The sequence below is a fragment of the Lepeophtheirus salmonis genome, chromosome 9 (assembly GCF_016086655.4).
Source record: "Lepeophtheirus salmonis chromosome 9, UVic_Lsal_1.4, whole genome shotgun sequence".
Classification (NCBI taxonomy): Eukaryota; Metazoa; Arthropoda; class Copepoda; order Siphonostomatoida; family Caligidae; genus Lepeophtheirus; species Lepeophtheirus salmonis.
The window spans coordinates 31,351,564-31,369,905 of NC_052139.2; the positions used below are offsets into that span (position 1 = coordinate 31,351,564).

The 18,342-nt window shown below is 33.4% G+C and overlaps 1 protein-coding gene across 1 annotated transcript in view; it reads right to left on the reverse strand.

Annotated features, from left to right (window-relative positions):
• Positions 1 to 9,128, reverse strand: part of LOC121123908 (adenylate kinase isoenzyme 5) — a 27,007-nt gene extending 17,879 nt beyond the window's left edge. Inside the window, exon 1 of the mRNA XM_040718969.2 lies at positions 9,038 to 9,128. The gene's annotated coding sequence lies outside the window, so the exon portion shown is untranslated. The remainder of the gene's footprint in view (positions 1 to 9,037) is intronic.
• Positions 9,129 to 18,342: the final 9,214 nt, after the last annotated feature.

Sequence of the window (18,342 nt, forward strand, 5' to 3'; positions counted from 1 at the left end):
TTTTTGTTAATTATATAATAAATAAGGTATTACGACCCAGAAGTGTAAAAAATATGCCCTATACACAGGAATGTTTTTTTTTTTAACTTGGAAATATGTAAAGGTTTTTTTTACTATCAATGCTGTTACCATTATCATTTAATTCCATTTGGGATAATATCACAGTAAAGTATAAAGTAATAACTTGTGTGCACTGTTGTGACAGTCCTTATTTAGAAATGAAGCCTGCAGTCCCGTCCAGTTCAGTCCTAAAACTTCGCTCCTTGATGACGTCAATCCACTTCATTTGTTTTCTTTTTTAAAACAGATCTAGTACGACATTCTAAAGGAACGGCAGTCTTAAGAGCCAGTCCTGAGATTGGGCGTGGAAAAATGAATAAGGCTAACATAACACTACGGGGTGGTACAGTGAATCTGAACACTAATTCATTCAACAATTAATAAGTTTGAGTGAATGAAATTAGTTCATATTCCGATGTATTAAAGCATAAGCAATCAATTACAAAACAGAAAAAACACGTGCTCTCTACCTTACGTACAAGTTAAGAAAAGAACACTTGAACGTTATTGACGAATATCCATTCGTGCACTCTTTGATTCTGTGTGTCTGTAGGACCACTGTCTAAGTCGTTAGCAAGTCTGAAACGTTGGAAAGGAAAGAGGGCTCGGTTAAAAAGGCCAAAATGGATCCGTTGGAGTTAAACACAACAAACTAGAACAATCCCCTTCAGTCTATGAGTGCCCATGCAAGAGATCTCAGGGGATATCCCACCCAACTGACCAAAGAGGTATAAAAAAAAGCAGATTTATTAAGTAACACTCTCTTTCTGGTGACGTCATTGGGAACCTATGACGTGGTGAATGTTATACATAAAAGTAAACATCTAGTAATTTAAGTTGGGTTTCCCCATTTACACATTATTTTTAACGCTATATTTAAGTATTTTAATTACTATCTATGGGTATATTCCTGTATTTGAGATCCCAAGGACGGTATATGTGTTGAGTCTACTTCTTGAGTGATCACTGAAAATTGTTACTGACATTCTATAAAAACTTTTAGCTTATTTTTTTCTTTGACATAGAGGAACTTTAATTCCTGTTATTTTTTCTGTTAATATTTTTAAAGGATATATCGTCCTAAAAAACATACATTCTATAATATAAGTTAGATAAAGCTTGTATATATATATATATTTCAATTGTACATATCATATTCATACCACATTTAAATGTGAAGAAAAAAACCCCATTGTATAGTTTGATAGCCCATAATATGGGCTACATTTAAGTATCTAAAAGAAAAAATTATAATATTTGAAACTTGAAGAGATATGAGCCAGTAAATAAATATACCCATTTTAACCCTTTTATATCGGAATTATAATCTTACCTATTACAGTCTAGTTCCGTCTCATCCCTGTTTAAATGTGCCAAATTCTAAAGCGCCCTCTAGAAACAAGGGATCATTTTGACTAATTTTATAGTTAAAGACAAAAAACATTGAGTGGTGATACCTTTATAGAAGAAGTTGAGGCTGAAATAGTTTTGTGAACAAGAAAGAGGTGCTTTAAATATTAATATATTCGGTCCTCACTGTATTTTATATTTAATTAATAATATTCTTTATGTAACTCTTTGGTTTTGATGGAAGTTTTCACATGAGGGGTGGGGAGGGGGCTGGAAAGGAGGACCCCCCTCCCCAAATAAAGAAAATTTTATTTTGGTCAAGAAAAAGAAAAAAAATAATCGTTTTGTAAGAAAAAAATTTAATCCAAAAAACATAGGTAAATTCTTGTTTTGTTCATTTCACTCAATTAAAATCTGTGACACTTTAATTATTTTTAAAAAACGTAAATATTGTAGATTGTATTTAGGCCTAAGCAAAGTTGAAATAAGGTTTATTAAAGTTATTGAAGATTAATTTATGACAAACTTAGTGGTAGATATCTATAATTTATTCAAAAAAATTCTTGGGTAAGGCTTTACTATCTAATTCGGACGAGTTCTTCAAATTGAGAACAAAACCGGACTAGACGAAAATTTTGGGACACATATATCCATACTTTGCTTTATTGGTCTGTTCGTCAGCGCCTAATAACTCCTGGCAATACCAGGTTCTACCACTAATATTGTAATAAAATATCTCATATGAATTAGTTTAGGAAACTTTAAGTATCCTTAAAATACACAAATATTAGGTCATTACTAAAAATTAAGACCTCATTAATTTATAAATTAGGTTTTGTAAGATAAAACAAGATTGTTTTATAACAGGGATTGGGAACTTTTTTGTACTGATTGATCCATAAACACAACATATTTGACGATGTAATTCCGTCAGAGCTAACTAATATGCTTAACACACAACCCGTTGCTACAATAATTTTAACGTTCATAGTGTTCAAGATTGGTCTGCAAGCCAGCAGCAGTCATCAAGACATATGTCTCGTGAGCCTTGGCTTACCTATCTCTGATTTATGAGGACGTCACTATTAGATATCCAAGATGACGTTGTTTATCAAAGATTGTTCTACGGATTTTGCTTTTGATTCGAACGTGATCTTAAAATTTAGGACAGGACTTCAACATTTTTGGACAGATATAGTAATTTTTGACTTTTTGAAATGAAAATTACTCATAGATAAAACATATTCGTTGCCACATTATAAAGCTCAATCCTCACAATTATATAATTCCTAAATAATTAGATAATTACTAGAAGCAATCATAATCGATCAAAAAAAATGATAGCATCAATAAATCGTTGGTAATTAAAATGACTGATGATGTAATTGAACTATAGTATATATACAATACAATTCAAAACTCCGTGCTCTAATTCCTACAAATCCTTTCGTTGGATTTTGACTTACTCCGTTTTTATGCAAAAACTATATACGAAATTCGTCAATGTTAACAAATAATTCAGTCCTTGTTATTGGTTTGAATATTAATATTCTTGTTCAATCTATTTATAAAGTGTTGGCATCATGGATAAGGATATGGTGGATCCGGATGGGTTCGAATCTTTAGATGTAAATATTCGAGTACATTTCTTTTACCGAAGATTCAGATCCAGATCCAAAACCAAAATTAGACGAATTCTTGTAACACATTTTATAAGCATTTTACTCAAAGTTCGGACCTTCATCAAATAGAATCCGGATGACGATTATATTTTAGCTGATTACTTATGGAAAAACAATGAATAACACAACGTTATTACAATTAGAATGTAACCATTATTTATTGATTGTTATAATATCTTTGGACACGACTTTATTATATCTTGCAACCTATTCTCCTAAAATTAAAGAGTCCCAAAATTATTAGTTATGCAACTCATCCAACTATAAAAATATTATTCAATAATTGTTCATAGCTTAATAAGAACTAATTCGTATCTATCAAATCAATGTAAATAACACTGATTAAAGGGAAAGAAGAAGAAACATGGACTACTGACAACAAGCAAATAAATTGTGCATTTGTGTGTTAGTAAAGTAACGCCGTGTGGAATAACCGCGCGAAGCAACTGTATATGTAGATTTGGCTCCAAGCAATAACCTCAAGATAAATAGCTACGTTTGATATATAAAATATCAAATTTTTTTATAAATAGTATGAAGTATTAAGCAATATTCTAAAAGTAGTGATGAAGATTGTGTATTTTTTGTTTTTATTTGTTTATTTTTTTTGAATTTGTAGTTTGAAGTATTAATTTTCTTTTTCCAGTAAACTGGGATTTTCTCCACCCCAATTGCACAAAATTGCCTGAAGTCTTTTAAAACAGACTTTATGGCGGGGAAGTTTAGCATTCTTCTAAATAATGCTCTTTTTTTTGTTATAAAATATATATACAAAGATTGTGTATAATTGATTAATTTGTTTTCAATAATTTCGTTCTTATCCTAAGTCACTTAATATTTGGGGTAAAGTTTAACCCCATTTCACGAACTATGTTAAAAAGAATGTTCCTAATATTTTTACACCATTACAATTAGCGTAAATTTCCTTGACAATGAGTGCCAGTTCATTCTGCATGGCCACAATTATCGACAATATGTATAAATTGCAATATGTGAAGGTACTCTGAAGCAGGAACCAGTAAGACCCTTCCCAATGTTGTTCCTGGATCCAGGAACAACATTGGGACTGTAACCTGTTCAGTTAGAAACGTTGATAGACCTTCTCATCCTCAAGAATAAAGATCTGGGGTGTCTTCATTCTGCAAGAGGTAACGCCCACCTGGACCAATTCTGAGGCCAACTTTTGGCCCCTGAACACACTCGTTCAGAGATTGTCCTCAAAGCTCCAACCCAGCAACCGGTCGTTGTTGCAATTATAAGCAGCTCCATTGTGAAGATCTTCCAGTCAGTCCAAATGATTGAAACGTGTTTACAAGAATCGAGGAACTTCAGAAACACCTTTTATTAGCTTAATTTGCCTTATAGCTTATCTCTTCAAAATATAGAAAAATGATGGTTCACTTCGGGTTCGTGATGCCGTCCTTAGAGACTCATGAACACGTTTTAGAAATGAATTTGCTCAACAACGAACAAGGATAGAGGTTGTGTGAATCATATTCAAGAAACAAAATTAAAAATTACACACTTGTCTAAGATATATATTAAGTTGAAATTGCTGTCCTAAAACTTATGGTGAATAGCTAAAATCATGCTTCAGAGTTTGAAAAACAACTTATTTGGAACCTACTTTGATTTTGATTTATTAAATATTTGATGAGAATTGAAAATTATCGATGGGAGTTTGAGGTCCTACCACATTCATAAAATTTAATTAGATACTATGAACTGGATCTATTCTCAATGTGGATCTCATAGGAAGATGTTTAAGAACACGCTGTACTTGATAAATTTAGTGGAAATGTCAATCAATCACATGTTCCTTCCTTTAATTAATGGGACATGTACGGAGGTTTAAAAAATGTGAAATTTGATGATCACACACTATTTTTACTTGCTACTTGATATGTTTTTTTTGTTTCCCAAGGCTTTCATCATTATTCTTAAAGAGAGAACAATAAGGGTAAAATTATCACAATTGCTTGAAAGAGGAAAAGTAACTCTGAGTATATCTTTTGAGTTATAAGCGTAAATCCTTGCTAGACTCAGAGTGGAATTGATGATTAACCTGTGGTTGTTGATGTAGTCCCATCATCCATCAAGGAAACATTTTGCACATAGGACAAATTCATCCATGCCTTGCAGATGAAGAGCTAAAAGAGTATTGAGAAACATATCACTCTGACAGTAGAGAGCATGATGTACAAAGAATAAATAAATTCCTTAGCTTCCCAACAATAACGAACATGAATACAGCTCAACACCTTAATCCATGTTAATAAAGTAAATTTTGTCTTTGAATGTCTGAATATCTGACAACAAGTGCATTGTAAATAGTGATCCATGATGTATATGATAAATATATTTTGATCGAAGAAATAACAAGCGTGTGCAAGAGCTCCGTTTCTGATTGTCTTTGTAATTCTGTATATAATAATCGATCTGTATTTTCAGTATATGTAAAGATTTTAATAAAATAATAACGCTATTATGTTAAAATGACTCATTACTCAGTCATCCTAGAATGTTGAACCTTTTTTCTTAGACTCTTTTATCCGACTCCTAATTACTCTGTGAAATGCCAGGTACTTCTGGTAGTACATCATGAAGAAAAAGCTTCCGACCTAACAAAGATTCAATATATTTTTTGTGATTTTTTACGCACTTTTCCTAGGAATGGTCCCATCCCTCTAACCCATCCAAATAGTACTCGCCATTTTTCCCTACAAAATAATTGTTCACAAGACACCTTTTGTTATTGGCTAAATTACTCTGTAATGTATTAGAGTTTTCTTCCCCCTTGTTCTCTTTTCTTATTTTCTTGTATGTATATGTGTAAAGTGCAGTCTTTTACCTCGTTTTAAGTATAAATAGTCGTGTATTTTATTTATGTATCAGAGTAGATTACTGTTTAACTAATAATATAGATGTTCTTATAAATAAGGATTGTCTTATTCCTCCACACCTTTTCTTCTCCTCACTTCTCTCGGTCGTCCAGGATCTCTCCTCCTTATAAATAATTGGAACCTCCTCACCTTCGTCAATACACAACATTGGTGAAGAGGATGGGATCAGGATCACGTGATCTACCTGCTGTGGGATCGTCGGCGAAGCTAGTCCTGCTGGAGTTGGGTAGCCCTCTTCGTCGACAGGGAGAACGCTCGTTCGTCTACGGAAGGCGGAACAATACGGGCTGTGCCTCAGTTTGGGCCTCGTGGAGGAAGGAAGAGAACCGTGGTCACTTACAAGAAGTGAAGTATATGTCCGTGTCGGGGACCACATCATTCAAAGTGGATTTCACCCTATGAAGTTCTGGTTCTCCGTTGTTCCTACTCTCCCATTCACCTCATTGGGTTATGAATCTACAATGGTTTCTCCTCTGGATCATCCCGAGTTGGATGAGGGTACATCGAGTGAGATCGATATGAACCACGTTTCTCCTACGAACGAACAGGCTGCTCGTGTGCCTTTAACCTCTATAAGGGTGAACGACATGTCTCCCAGGGACGAGCAGAGTGCTCGTGTTCCTAAAACATCTATTAGGATGAACGACGTTTATCCTATGAACGAGCAGGGTGCTTTTGTGCCTTTAAACTCTTTAAGGGTGAACGATATGTCTCCCAGGGACGAGCAGGGTACGCGTGTCCCTAAAACCTCTATAAGAGTGAACGATATTTCTCCCAGGAACAGACAGTGTGCTGCATTCCTAAAACTTCTATGAGGAGTAGTGTTCTCCTTTCTCCCGTGCGCGTACTGAGAGCACGACACGTCTATGGAGATGAATTTTATTTATACAAGAGCAAATGGTTTGTCCGCAACTGGTTATGGATGGAGCGGATCTATAAGCTTTTATAAATGGAGCGGAACCTGTTTAAGTACCGGCATGGATTTGGTGCTTGGGGGTGGTGTAATGTATTAGTGTTTTCCTCCCCCTTGTTCTCTTTTCTTATTTTCTTGTATATATATATATATATATATATGTGTGTGTAAAGTACAGTCTTTTACCTCGTTTTAAGTATAAATAGTCTTGTATTTTATGTATTTATCAGGTTTTTGTATGAATAAGAATACAGATGTTCTTATAAATAACCTTAGTTTTATTCCTCCCCGCCTTTCCGCTCCTCATTTCTCTCGGTCATCCTAGATTCATTGGTTTAAATAGTTTTGTCTCCTCAACCTCGTTAAGACACAACATAATCCAAGTTGGATTGACGTTGACGCGTCAAATTTTAACATTACTGCTTGAATTTATTTATTTTAAACTTTCAAAAACAAATATTTAATGACAGCTTCATACTCGATTTTGTCAATTTTGACACCAACACTCACATCAGCTCACTCAAACGACTGTTGCATAACAACTACACATCCAAAATGCCTGAAAATTTGGTGAATAACTATGAATAGATGCTACATAGATGTGACTAGCTCTTATTTAGGCGTGTAACCTTCTTCAAGTTGAGATTGGAAACTTTTCAGACCACCCGTACATAAAATATGTATGTCGGAAACATTTTTCCTTTCTTCTCATTTCCTTATTCTGTACGATGAATGAATATTAATTGCAGGGGTCTTAGTAGGATTATATATACATATTAGTGGTGGGTTTCGGTTTGGAAATCCTAGAGCGGTAGGAGACCGTTATACTTTTTATTGGACCGAATTGGGGCGGTCAAACAAAAAATCTCGGTCTGGCCCGGTCTTATATAAAAGTTCGGTCTAGATTGGTCCAAAGAAAAAATTCGGTCCAGTTTGGTCCGAAAAAAAATCGATCTAGACCGACTTTACAGATAAACTATTTATAACATGACAACATATGTATTTTCAACTACAATGACGTCATACAAAGTTTAAATAGAGATAGCTCGCATGAATAAATATATGTTATATGTATACAATATTTTTTCTAGAACATATCCTATACTTTTGAGATTTTCAAGGTTCCAGATATTTATTCATTTTTAAATATAATGAAATGAATATATCAATGACGGTCCATCTAGAAAAAAATAAATTTGGTCTCACATAATATACATATGAAACCGAAAAAAATAGGTCCAAGGGTAAGACTGTAAAAATCGGTCCATAAATTGAGACCCAAATATTGGTCCATAAATTGAGACCCAAATATCGGTCTAGAAAACATTACTTAAGACGGAATACAAAAATATTAGGTGCTGGACCGAGTCTCAACACTTATAAATAGATATATATTTTTTTTAAGGGGGGGGGAGCTAGTTTTTTGGAATTCTTTTTGAAAAGCAAATTACAAAAATCTATAGCTATTCCCAAAAATTAAATTTTTTTTAAACAATTTCAAAAATTGATAGCTTACTACAAAAATTATTTTTTTTCAAGAAAAAAATAATCCAATATTTTATTTGTAGGAGAAAAGTTTCAAAAATTCTATGGGTATTTACATAAAATTAAATTTATGGGAAAAAATTTCATAAGTTAAACTTCAAATATTAGACTTTTTAAACAAAATTTTTCAAAATACATACCTATTTAGAGAAAATTAAACTTTAGGTAAAAAATATCAAAAATTTAACTTAAAATATCAAAAATTTAACTTAAAATATCAAAAATTAAACTTAAAATATCAAAAATTAAACTTAAAATATAAATTTTTTTGAAAAAAATATCAAAAAACCACAGCTTTCGACAAAAAAAAATCAAATATTAAACTTTTTATTCTACCCTATAATTTGCCCTAATGATGAAAAAAAAATTCTAGTTAAGAAGGAAAATTCCTCTATTTGGGGGGGATGGATAGAGACGATATAAAAATGGGATTTGTGTGAACTAAGTAAAGCGATTAGAAAACGAAAAACAGTTGAGCTCTCGCCTTCTCCTCGCGCTCTTAAACAAATCCCTTAATTATAAGGTGAGTTTAAATTGTGCTATAATTAAATGTACAACCGTATTATTATTATAAATCTCCTTACTTGTTAGCTATTGTGGATTCCTTCAACAAAGGAAATGAACATTCGTACCTACGCAACCAGTAGAAGATTATCTCACAACGCTTCACACACTGATTTACTATATTTTATGAAGGGCTTAATGCATGTTTTCTCAGAGAGATAAATCTTATACCTGTGGATTTCTTCCTCTATTTCTCTCCATGCACACAAGGGGGAAGTCTAGGAGAAAGCAGAGAGGCATGAAGAAGAAATAAGAAAATACCATGGAAGGAGAAGGACGTTCCCCTAACATTTTGATGCTTCAAATACAATCCTATATATTGTAATGTAACATAGTAAAAAAATACAAATGTCAAAAAAAAAAACATTGGCATTTTGAGAAACTTTCAAATATTATAAATTTTTAAATATACTAAATGTATAAATGTTTTATACTCAATTACTGGAAGGTTGTTCAGGGGTGTCCGCAGGGGCTGTAAAAAAAATTAGATTTTACTTTTTCTATACATACCTTTTGTTAGGATGACAATTTTTTAGACGAAAATGGGCAAAATTCATTTTTTTTGAACGAATGCATCAGAGTAAAAAATTGAATATTTGAAATTTTTTGTCAATCGCTATGGACTTTTCAAATTTTTTTCCAAATAAATTGAGGGCACTTGACGGTGTTGGCATCAGGGCTAAGGGGGGGGGGGTCATAAAAGAGTTCAAAAGAGTCTTGCAACGGAGGAGATGTGCCTCTTTCCTTGCTGATGTCAAAAGTGGTCTATCTATCCTAACAAGGCTTTTTCCACCACCTTTTTTTATAGGTCTCTGTTGTGAAAACCCCAAGATCTTTTTCAACAGCCCTCATGGCCTTGACTTCTCTTTAACTCCACTGTTTGTCCTGTTTGACAGAGCCATTTTTCCGTTTCGGACTTGCTAACGGTGTAGACGGTGGTCCTAGAAATGTCCAACTCCTTGGAGTGCGTGAATAGAAAATTCGACGATCTCGTTCGAGCGTAATTTTCTCCACTTGCGCTTAAGCTGAAGAGCTCATGTTGGTTTTGTTTTGTAACGAATTTTTGATGCTTTCATATAGTGGAATATGAACAAACGGTTCCTTAAAGAGTTGCTAGCAGTCATGTCCCTAGTGGCGGTGGGACTGGACATTCTTCAGGGTCAGGAAACCACCATGTTACATCAGCCGTTTTCAACTTTATTCGACACAACACATCAACTTCTAAAGGTTTTGAAGTTTCGATTTGAGAAAGGGTTTTTTCTTGTCTTGTGAAGGCCTTACTGCAAGAACTCCAACAATGATATTGATATTTTTTTAGTTGAACACGTTTAATACAGTTTTATTAATCAATCCTAGTAAAATTTAACATGGCCAAGCCACGATATGTGATTGTAGCTTATAAGAATAATGAAGTAAAGATGATTGCACTGAATATAGTAGAAGTAATGTGCCAAATCGTACCTCCAAATATTCAGATTATTCCATCACCTCTGAAGTCTTCCTGAATATTTATACGTGTGTATATTATCAAAGGGAGAACAAATTGAAACTGATTCTATTGACTCCAATTTAGCTCAACTTGAAGTCCTTAAATATATAAGCCATTCGTCGATCAAAACTTCAACATTAAACTTATTTCCTACCCTTAAATAAATTTGCATAAAATATAATACTATGATTCTAACCTTGACTTGGGTATATGATATCCAACATAGTATTAAAGTAATATATTTGTGTGCGTGATGTACGACCAACTTATAAAGACAATGGTAAAAACACGTGTATTTCAAAAACGGAAGTATATACAGACTTTAGACATAGAATGAAAGTTTTTTCAGAATTTTATGTTACGTATGTAAAGTTATGTTTAATTCTGATCAGACCAAATTCCTGGGCTCTGGATGGTAAGTTTGTTTTTTTCACAGATAAGTAGATTTTTTGTCATAAAACAACATCGATTTCCCGTCCCTCACGTTTTTTTTTAATGTGATCCAAATAACAAATGATTGTACTAACAGAAAAAGGGAGAAGGTATAAATTGAATATGAATTAAAAAAGGGAATTTGAAAGAGAATGAGTGAGTTAATCTGAGGACGTCTCTTCAATCTTCAGTATGGTTGAAGAAGGAACATGGCAATGTCAATAAATAAATCACAGGCTCAAACATTTGAAAAGACTGCTTTATATTTACGAAAATCAGTTTTTTCACATGGTCAATTAATGTTGGACTTTTCAGGAGAGTCAAAAGGGCTATATTAAATATATATTCGTCAAGATACAAAAACTGAGAATGTAAATTCATAGCTTGAGTCGAATCATTTAATAAAATATCGTAATAAAATAATTTATGATAAAAAATACTCGAAAACTGAGAAGAAACATATTTAGCACAAAGTCAACCTTGAACAAACGTGTTTTAAAACCGATGCAGTTGCTGCAACAATTGTTATTTTAGAACAACAAGTTTTGTAAATACAATGCTGCACGTTGTCTCATAGGATCTAGGAAAGCTTCCCTTTGATAAATTTGCCTTGCAACAGCTTCAATAATAATTTCAAATATAAAAGCAATTTATCATTACTTAGAAAGTTTCTTTGTTGGGTTTGAATCTACATTATTTGCATAGAAAGCCTCAATTAAAACTATATAATCTATGCTAAAATTTAGTTTGAGATGGACTAATGTGTCTCGGAAAATCAATCAAGTTTCCCCGACATGCTTTTCCTTGTAGCAAAGTGTCTCAGTGCACCATCTTCTTCAGTGGAGAGCTTATTCAGCAGTTCTTCTTAATCTTGTTGGAGGTACTGAACCCCACCGGTTTCATATGAATATTCACCGAGCTTTTCACCGAGATTCCTATCGTATAATTTGAAGGTATTAGGCTTTAAGTATAATGTATGAGTTCTGGTTTTTTAAAGTTTCTGGTATATATATGGTATATATAATATAAATGGTAGATATTAATTATTAAGACATTAATTTTTAATCATAATTTATGTATTAGTTCAAAGTAGCGACTGAAATTTAGTTCATTTATTTATTTTTATTTCCCATTCAAATTGGAGATAAATATATATTATTTTAGGATATCATAATCAATATTAAATTAGACAAGATATTGATAAATGTATACATTCATTTAATCAATTGTAATTTTTAGAAATTTACAGCAAAATTGTACCTTTTAAATATTATTTAAAATATTAGAGAATCGGCATCATCATATTTTTACTAGAATCATGTCGGAATTGGTATCGTTTTTTTTTTTAATAGTCCCATGACTTATATATTATCCTACCTAATTAAAATAGTTTATGTGTGCTTTTGTATGTGTGATGTACGTCCGCTTAGAAAGACAATGATAGAAACACGTTTATATTTCAAAAACGGAGACAGATTCAGACTTTAGACATAAAATAAAAGTTACACTCTTCAACAGCAAAAATGAATAAAAAACAACACATTATCAACTTAGTAAAGTTTGATCCCCTGAATCCTTCAAAAAATACCATAGATTTTTTTTTTCAGGTTCAAGGGTGTTTAATAAGAATTCTAGACTAAATAAGCTGCAATATATCAGACATATAACTTACATTAATTATTTCAAAAATAGATGCAAACACCAGGAAAATAATGTTCAGAACTTAAACATTATCATATTAAAGTTCAACAACCTTTCTACATTTGAGCTTATCTTTAGATGATCCTCTTCTGCCTTTCTGTCAGATGTTGTCATTGAGTTGATAAATCAAATTTTTGCCCATCACGTGGAAGAGGATTTGTGAATTCTTAACAAAAATACTTTAACATTTATGACCTTGAAACCACAGGGTAACAACTATTTCTTTGATTGTAGTTTCTGAGATCTTTCTTGATTCTTTTGAGGGATTTTTTTGATATGAGAAAAGTTAAGGAGTGTTATGTATTTAATATGTCCTTTCTGGTTTTTATCTTCCTGTATATTCGTTTATGTATTTAAGTACTGAGTTTTATGTATTATAAATAGTGTCGTCTATTGTAAATATATTTAGAGTATAGTTAGAATACACATGAGCGTATAAACAGTGTGTAGTTTCATTCCTCCACGTCCTTCTTCCTCTCATCTCTCCCGGTCATCCTGGATCTCTCCTATTATAAATAAGCTTGCGTCTCTCCCTCGTCAAGACGCAACAAGGAGTAATGATGATTTAACTTCTCGACAGTTCAGGGAAATGCTGAAGTATTTTTGCCTTTGGATGTAGCTCTAAATATTTTTTATAAATGTGTATAGGGACGAAGATGAGATGAACTTTTCTATGGATGTTGTATGGGTGAGTAAATGAAGTCTGGAGCTCACCACCACAAATGGAGAATGAATTGTCTCCAAGTCTGGGGATGTGAGTAGTTTGTTCAATACCCCCATGATGGTTTCATAAGACTCTACATTATTCAAGAACTCTTTTGATCTTAAATACGCAGCAATGTTGATTACTTAAGATACTGGTTTGATGACATTAACCTTATTGGTAAGACAGTGGGAGACTGAACTATTAGGGTATTATGCCTATGAAAAAATCGAAGGTAATGTCTTCTTGGATTTCGAGGCTAGTTTTAATCTCAAGGACCCTACCTTGAGTCGCTTCCAGCTTAACAAGTACCAATTTGAAGAATTTAATGATTATAAATCCCCACGGTAATGTATCCATTAACAACTTATCATACACCTTGTTAAAGTTTAGCGCCTCTTCTTCTCCAAACATTTTGAGCTCCAAGGCTTCCTTGACGCTCGTTTTCTAGCTCGAGTCGTAGGCCACTAGGGGATGTTTAGATGGGTCTTGGAAGAGGCGGAGGAGATGCCCCACTCATGGTGGATTATCCTTTTTCCGTTTTCTCAAAAGTTAAGTAATTCAATTAAGAACATATGTCAATCCTTGAATTAGTTCTATATTTTCATTTTAAAGTAACTTATCCGTTTACCCAAAACTAAAACATGTTTTTGAGCTTCTGCTCATGAGAGCCCTACCTTAGTTCCAGTTGCCCATTAAGTTGACGACAACTACCCGGTCTTTGATCTACTGAATGGGTAATATAATCCGATTTCGTAAAATGGTGGCTGCACAATCTTAAATTCTAAGTAATTGTCTTTATTTTAAATTCACTTTGAGAGGCACTCTCTGTCTTGGAACAGTTCTCTTCCATTCATATTCAAGTTCCAGATTAGGAGGCACATTAAAAATAGGAAAATTATGGTATAGGATCTTATGAGTCTTCGGGGTGCCGTTAAAACCTTGACGACATCCGGTGGCACAGAACTTCCATTCCATCACCTTAAACTTAACAGTGACGATCGGAATTCTGAAACTATAAATATTCAGTATAGTATCTTTCACTACTGAAAACAATGACTAATCAATATTAAAAACAAGCCTCGTCTTGGAGCCGGCGTGCTTTTTTATTCATTTGCATGTAGTCAATATAGCTTTAGATGTACATGGATAAAGGCACGAAAATATTTCAAGGATTAAACTCTTTTTTAAATCGATCTCATAAGAAGAGTACTTATATTTGCATCCCTAGATAGAAGAGAATAAAGAAAAAGAGGGAAAGAAAGAGGCAAAAGAAATGTTCCTAGGAATCAAATATGCACATTAAATCTCTCACCACGTCTTATTTCCTCAACCCTTTGAAAAAAAAAAAAAAAGTCAGTTTATCATTGAAGTTCTTGTATGGTTCTATTGTAGTAGCTTTGGAATATACTGGAAATAGCAATGACTCCTGTAAACCTATTTGGAAACTGCAATGCTCTTTCATCATTTATGAGAATTGCATTTGCAAGATGCCCAGCATTATCCAGTCTTCGATATTTCTTCAATTTGAATATTGATCTTTTTAATTTGAGTGACTATCTTCCCGAGTACTCGTTTGCCTACATTCTCTTTGGAGGAATTGCCAAAGGCCTGGAAAAGGTGATCTCAGAAACTAGGGATGTATGGTTTGCTCTGGTTAGTCCTAAAGCATACATAGCTACCAGCCCCAGGGTGTCCAATAAGCTTTCACTCTGCCTGGAAAATTTTCATTGCATCTGCCGCAAGATACACAGCCTTTTCCTAAAGGACCCCCCGTTAAGAGAGTATATCATGGAAATACGCTGTAGAAATTGTTCGATTTTTCCTACAATGGTCCTGTAAGTTCTACACAGCCCTCAAATATTTAGTAAGTAGATACCTGATGATGAGGACAAGACAATCGAAGACATATGTAGTTGTTATTTGTTTGTCTGTTTTAATTTCATCCTTTTCATATTCTGTAGTCGTAGACATTAGTATGTTTTTATGTAGTCATAAGTTGTTAATATTGGAGGTTGGGCTCTGATCGAGGGGGTTGATTTTAAACTATAAGGTTTATTTATAATTAATTTTATTGCAATCTCCCTCTTGATGTATTTTATTATTATTTTAATCTGTATAATTCTTGTATTAAATTTTAATCAAACCTCAATTTTGAAAAAAAAAAAAAAAAAAATTAGAAACAGATTGATTTTTTATTCTCTTTCTATACTTTGCTCAAATCATGTCAAGATTTGTCTCTTCACGCCAAAGATCTGTCTTCCGAAACATTTAACATAAACAAGCTACTTATAAATATAATTTTTTTTTTTCCTTCACTTTCCTTCTTGTCTTCCAGAAATGACGAAAAATTACGTGGAAATAAAACGGCTAAGAGTTATTTTTATTTTTAAATTAACATACTATGGATTGGGAGGATTCTTCTTGTCTCTTGGACGAGACAAACTATCCAGAATTTTCATCTAATAGTAAAAATTCGGAGAATTCCATGGACATAGTTCGATATCAAAAAATGTGTGAACCCCTATCATCATAGAGGAAAATCCAGTGTGGAATGGACATGTTAAAAAAAAAAGAAACAGAAAATCAACATGGTAACTCTAACAACTTGAAGAATGTTTTGGAAGAGTAAAAGAATAATGCTTATGACGTTCCCTTCGATCAGCTACTATCTGCTGTGACAAGAGAAGAAGAAGAAAAGCAAATAAAAAAGGACGTTGGTAAGAATGACTCCGATTTCAATTTCCAATTCTACTCTGAGTCCAACAAGGACTTGCAATTATAACTCCGCAACAAATCCTCCGGGTTAAGCTCCGTCTTTTATGAGCAGATACGAACGTTCAAATAGGTATTGAATATAATTGAATCTATTTAGGAAAAGACGTTCACTACTCAGGAATTAAATATTAATGATAACTGCGAAATAAAATAAAATTCCTTTTCTGTACTACCCAAAAACATATTTTACTGCAGGACTAGAATGCTTCTGCATGTGCGTGATACAAAAAAAAGTCGTCCTATTCAAAATTATTTTTCCATAAATGAAGTTCATTGAAATAGTTATTTCTACATAATATGAATTATTGATGAGCTTAAACAGTTCCCATATTTGTATTATTAGAGTCGTAACATGGGGAAAAATTCAAAATGCATCCTTCTGAGGTGATGTGTGACACTGCCTTTTTGTCAATCAACACACCAGAGTGGTACATTTTGAATGATATATCTGTCTCTAACTGGAAACTGGCTACTACTTGGAGGCCCAATTTCTCATCATGGTATACCTTCAAAAGGGCAACACTTGGTTTTGTGATGAGGATGAAGCATGTTGGGAGTGTCTCCGTGGCCAATTTGTTATCAAGTTATTCTATAGAACTCATTTCATTGAACAATTGAGCCCTACGTGACGTGGTCGCAGCTTGAGTTGGCCTTGATGATGCTTTAAGAGTTGAGAGGTAGTTGGAGCAGTTTGGCCATAGGGATGGTACTACACCTGGTTTGAGGTACCTGTAAAAGAAGGGCAGTTATTAGCAGACTGTTGTGGCTCGTTGTAATAGCCCTTTCTACACCCTGGAGCACAACACTTCGTGGGCATGAATGGAATTACAAAATACAATAAAGATATCGTCCACAAAGTAACTAATAGTTATTAGTATTACTTATTAATTATTATCTTACCGACACGATAGATTGTTTTGTTTTTTCAATAGGCCCATGTTGCACGCGTATTGGACCTTCTATACTACCAACTACAAATTAACGGGCCTGCTAAAAAATACACCAGATTTACATTCTTGCTCATAATCATCAAAACGTCTCTTTTCCTTTGTATGGAAATTTCTTGAGAAAGCTGGAACTCCCGGAATCAACGAAACAGTGAAATGTAAAATAGGCTCCAGAGAATATCACATCAAAAATAGAAATACGTCCACATTGTGGAGATATGCCAAGAAAGAACATACGAAAGAACTGGAGAAATCTAAGGAAAAATGGAGTCAACATGACCTAAAAGACCTTATAAACACTATAGATTCTCTTATTTTGGGCCGAACCCACACACCTAGTAGCTGGATCCACCTCTAGTCTCAACAGTAAAACCTACATATATACAGGGTGTTAAGATCAAATTAGTGCATTTTTCATAAATCTTTAAATTGTCAGTGAGACTACTTTTCCGGCGGATTTATAATTGACAAATTAGGTTGAATTGTACATGTGAATATTGAAGAAAAAAATCCCCTTTAATGTAACTGCCTTCAGCATCAATCACAGCCTGGATCCGGGACCAGAAGGAGAAGTTGCTCGTGTAGTTCCTTGGCATGCTGGTCACTTTCTTCTTGTTTAAGACAATCACAGAATCCTCAATTCAATTTGTCTTAGATTCGACGTAGCCCCAGACAAAATGATCAATTGGATTATGATCCAGACTGCAGGGACATTATATTTTCTTCCCAATGAAGTCACGGAAGTGCTCACTCAGCCACCCGTATGAGACATGATAAAGTGATGAGCCTTGTTCCCAGATCCAAGGGCTATATCCAGCGAGTTGTTGGATCCAATACAACATCTTAATCATTCTGCTGAGGACAAAATTGTAATTGGTCTATAAATAATCACTTAAAACGAATGTTAAGAAAAAAATTTGATATTTTGTTCAAATCTAAAGAAGAATTGACAAATTTTTTTGATTGATTTTTTTACCTACCATCATCATTGTACGAGAAAATGTTGCAACGGACTCTGATCTCCTCTAGCATCAATTTCAATACTTATAATTCTATTGAAAACACGACATTAGAATTTTATGAGAAAAAGCGATATTAAGTAAATAAATAATAAAACTGACCAATTAATTATTCAAGAGAAGGAGAAGATAATTTTTATATTATTATTGATGATAGATATTCACAACACACAATAGCCTTTTTCTTTGTAAATAGCATGAAAGTGATAGTAAAATACCTTGTTAATAAATAATCATAAAAGAAGAAAGCAAAAAA